The sequence below is a fragment of the Palaemon carinicauda genome, chromosome 44 (assembly GCF_036898095.1).
Source record: "Palaemon carinicauda isolate YSFRI2023 chromosome 44, ASM3689809v2, whole genome shotgun sequence".
Taxonomy (NCBI): domain Eukaryota; kingdom Metazoa; phylum Arthropoda; class Malacostraca; order Decapoda; family Palaemonidae; genus Palaemon; species Palaemon carinicauda.
The window spans coordinates 52,548,629-52,553,628 of NC_090768.1; the positions used below are offsets into that span (position 1 = coordinate 52,548,629).

General features: G+C 34.4%; 1 long non-coding RNA gene across 1 annotated transcript in view; it reads right to left on the reverse strand.

The window, feature by feature from the left end:
* LOC137634538 (uncharacterized) overlaps positions 1 to 5,000 on the reverse strand; it is a 326,748-nt gene that overhangs the window by 102,872 nt on the left and 218,876 nt on the right. The window contains exon 3 of the long non-coding RNA XR_011042524.1: positions 2,112 to 2,154. This is a non-coding gene — a long non-coding RNA (uncharacterized lncRNA). The remainder of the gene's footprint in view (positions 1 to 2,111; positions 2,155 to 5,000) is intronic.

The following is a 5,000-nucleotide window of genomic DNA, read 5'->3' on the forward strand; positions in this document are numbered from 1 at the left end:
ATAGCATCCTACTTTTCCAACTAGGGTTGTGGCTTAGCAAGTAATAATAATAATAAAATGCTGCTGTTCTTAAAATATTGTATCTTAATTGTTCATTCTTTCTTTTTGTAGTTTATTTATTTCCTTTTTACACGGCTATTTTTCCCTGTTGGAGCCATTGGTCTTATAGCAATCCTCCTTTTCCAACAAGGGTTGTAGCTTAACTAGTAATAATAATATTGCGAAAAATATGGTATAAACAATAAGAACATAATTATTTCTAGTGGTAGAATCCCTAATTACGCCAAACCAAAAAATCTATGATTTCTTGTGACTGGAACAAAAGTATATTTCATATTTTTCAAAATATTTTTGTACCAGAACTTATAAAAGGTTTTGAATATTTAACAAGAACTACATACGTTTTCAACACTATCCTAAATACATAATTTTGTAGAATAAATAAGCTAATGCTTATTAACAAAAGTCTCATTAGAATAGCCATATAATTCTAATAGAGTTGATCTTCAAATCATAATGATAACGTCATTTTCCTCAAAGAATATACTAACGATAATTAAATAATGAAGAGAAAAAAAGGCAGATATCCAGACAACGTTTTACACAAGCAAATCTAATAATCATAAAATATATATAAATAGACAAAATATTTCAGGTATTGGGAAAATCGCAAAACCACGAAAAAAAAATTATTAATAGCAAAAACGACAAAAAACCCTAAATGAATGACGTAATCTAGTTATAATAAACAGTTTGATTTTCAGTTGCACTGCAACCATAAAAACAAAATTGGTCAAAATTCCGCCAGCATTGCGACCATTCCTGGTGCAATGACCCAAATATACGTTACAATTCACCTGTGCCCTCATATTTATTACCCAGTCCAGCAAGTGCTGAGCCCACTCACAAGTTAATGTTCGAAAACTCGAATCAAATAAACTTTCGGTTAATATCTCTCCAGCTTAAGTCGAACACAAAAAAAGATCTAAGGTTTAAGGTTTTAAATGCCGCTCATGAGTAGCAGAGGCAAGGCACAGTGACATTGCCCTATCAAGCAGGGCAACAGCATAGAGACTGATCATATATACATATGATCAGAGCCCAAGCCTCCCCTCCACCCAAGCTAAGACCAAAGAGGGCCAGGCAATGGCTGTCGATGACTCGGCAGATAGACGTATAGGGTCCCCCAAAGACCCATCCTTAGCTTAAAAGGATGGTGAGGCTGCAGACAATAAAGGAACTAACAAGATCTGAAGGTTTAAAGGCCATTCATGAATGACAGGGTCAAGGGACAGTGACATTGCCATATATAGCAGGACTAATACCCTAGAGACTGACCATATCAGCGCGCAAGCCCCTCTTTACCCAAGCTAGGAACAAGGAGGGACAAATAATGGCTGCTAATGACTCATCAGATAGACGTATAGGCTCCCCCAAAGACCAATCCTTAGCTCAAAAGAATGGTGAGGTTACAGCGACCAAAGGAACGAACAAATTTGAGTGGGACTCGAACCTCAGTAAAGCGATCACCAGTCAGGGACGGCCACCATGAGTTTAAGGTTAACATCAAGAACAAGATTAAATAAATATATAACTGAAAGAAAGTTCTCAAACATGTCCTTAGTCATGTCTGGGTTTTGGACATTTTCATCACCACGCTGACCACTGCAGATTAGTGATGGTGGGAGACTTAAGTCAGATGGTTCACACCAAACCAACCTATTATGGGTGTCCCTGACCAATACAGCTTTGCTGATCGTGGCGATACACAAACCCTTTCACCACGTTAAGGTATCCCTAGCTCAGAAAGGGGGAAATATATAACTAAAAGATAATTCTTTTATATGAAGTATGCTAGCAATTCCTCCCAATATTATACAGATATACTTGGGTAATTCAACGATTTTAGTCCTTCCTTCCTTCTTTTTTTTTTTTTTTTTGGCAACGTAAAAAAAAAGGCTATTGGAAAATCATTGCTTCAATATACAACTATTCCAGAAACAATATATATCCAGTTCCAAGAGTTCCCTTACACGGGAGAGAGAGAGAGAGAGAGAGAGAGAGAGAGAGAGAGAAACAAAAACAAAACTGGTACCTGAGCTTACACTTACCTTTATTGAAGACCTTGATTCTTCCAGCCAAACCAGGACGATCCTATAATAAAAAAAGAAATACTTTCAGATAATGAAGAATCGACCAATATCAAATATACATAAAACCAATCCAAAAAAAAATGCAAAAAAACATATCATAAGAATAAATTTTATTTATTTACCCTCTTTCAATTTATCAAAATAAAAAAAGTCACAAATATTAAGAACAAAATTTATGTATTAATCAAAACTAATTTTCTTAATACTCAATGGTATAGATGATTTACATTTCTTGCGTTATATCGGTAATAGAAAATTTCCAATGACATGGAGTACCTTGAAGGAATAAAATAAATTATTTTTTTTTCTTGGTTACCCCTCTTATATATATATATATATATATATATTTATTTATATATATATATATATATATATATTACATAAAGACAATTCTATTCAAATACATAAAATCTAATCACACAAAAACAGACAAAAAGGATCAACCTTGACTTGCATGCACACACAGACAGACAGACAGACAAACAAACAAACAAAGGCATCGAATAACGGAACAGGAAAGCGAAAACCGCCGTTTGATGATAAAATCCTCGAATGCCATGAGAGAGAGAGAGAGAGAGAGAGAGAGAGAGAAAGGAAGGAAAATCAAACTTGAAATGAGGGAAAATTGGGTTAATAAAATTAAAGGATAAAAGGAGAGAGAGAGAGAGAGAGAGAGAGAGAGAATGGAAAATCAAACTTGAAATGAGGGAAAATCGGGTTAATAAAATCAAAGGATAAGAGAGTGAGAGAGAGAGAGAGAGAGAGAGAGAGAATGGAAAATCAAACTTGAAATGAGGGGGAAAATTATATATAAAACAATAAAGGAGAGAGAGAGAGAGAGAGAGAGAGAGAGAGAGAGGGAATGGAAAATCAAACTTTAAATGAGGGAAAATTGGGTTAATAAAATTAAAGGATAAAAGGACAGAGAGAGAGAGAGAGAGAGAGGAGAGAGAGAGAGAGTGGGGAGGTAATTTCACGAGGAGAATTGGCTCTTGCTTCGAGATAAGTCTTTATAAAGCCACGAAATCGACTTTCACATGTTCAGCAACTTGCAAGTTTTAATTATCTTGAGAGCCGAAAGAAAAGTGGCCCATTTTTAACGCCATAAACACTTTCTTTAACGGACCTGCAACGCTTCATTGCTCTTTATAAGTCTTAAAATACCAAGGGACACACGACCACTAACCTAATAACTCGATGTGTATGCGTAGGACACTAGGGCTTATAAAATGGCATATATACAGCAAACACAAGGATATTAATAAAACGATTAATAAAAGTGCGCTGCTACTTAGGCATATGCAGTTAAGGAGTTACACAAACACACACACACACACATATATATATACAGTATATATATATATATATATATATGTATATATATACATCCATACACACACACACACACACACATATATATATATATATATATACACACACATACATATATACATATACATATATGTATATACATACATATATGTATAAAGTGCAATTGAAAAATTAAAGGGCCATACGACGAGTTGAAGGTAACTGAAGACAAAAATAATTCACAGTTGCAGAAAAAAAAAAGAAAAAAAAATCAAGCAAAAAGAATATATAATTTTTCAACCATGTAAAACTGTCGTAAATTGCCTTTCACACTATGCAAGGTTAAATGCTATACTGTATTTACCAGCCCTTGTCCAATAAAGCATGTTAGAAAATTTTTGAAGGCTATTTCGAAAATAAAATGGGTTCATTTCTTTGTACCAGTACGTATTTATATTTCTAGAATGAGACAAATGAAATTGAATTATATTTATCTTTATCAAAAAAAAAATAATAAACTTCAAACAAAGTACTCTGCAGCAACAAAATTATAAAAGCAAGAATAAACAATTTTGAATTATCTAAAAGGCAACAAATATAGTAATTATCCTGCAGCTTAAAAGGACTGAAAACGATAGTCTGAAATTCCTAAATGAACATTTAAAGGTGTAGAGGCCTCTCATGAATGACAGAGGCAATGGACAGTAACATTGCCCTATCAAGCAAGACAATGCCCTATAGACTGACCATATATACATATGATTAGCGCCCAAGCCACCACTTCATCCATGCTAGGACTAAGGTGGGCCAAGCAATGGCTTCTGATTCTCTATAACTCCCATCCTTAGTTCACAAGGATGGTGAGGTTGCAGCGACCATTGAAACTAGCGAGTTTGAATGGGACTCCAACCGCATCTATAGGCTCCCCCAAATCCCCATCTTCAGCTCACAAGGATGGTGAGGTTGCAGCGACCATTGAAACTAGCGAGTTTGAACGGGAATCGAACCCACATCTATAGGCTCCCCAAACCCCCATCTTAGCACACAAGGATGGTGAGGTTGCAGCGACCATTGAAACTAGCGAGTTTGAACGTGACTCGAACCCCCAGTCTGGCGTTCACCAGTCAGGTACGTTACCACGTTACTACATCGGCCAACACAATCCTATCGTTATTATCATTATTATTATTATTATTATTATTATTATTATTATTATTATTATTATTATTATTATTATTGTTATATATATATATATATATATATATATATAATATAAAATTCAAAGAAGTACTCTGCTGTAGCAAAATTATAAAACAGCAAAAATGTATTATTTTCAATTATTTAAAAGGCAGCAAATATAGTAATTAGCCTCCAGCTTAAAAGAAGGGAAAACTTAAGAAAAAAATATTATGATAGACAGAAATTCCAATAATGAACACGAAATGACATTTAGCCAAGCTTTCCATCCATAATGAAATGAAATACAGAACAACTTCGACGATATTCCAGCACGCGAGAGACTCGCATAAAAATTCT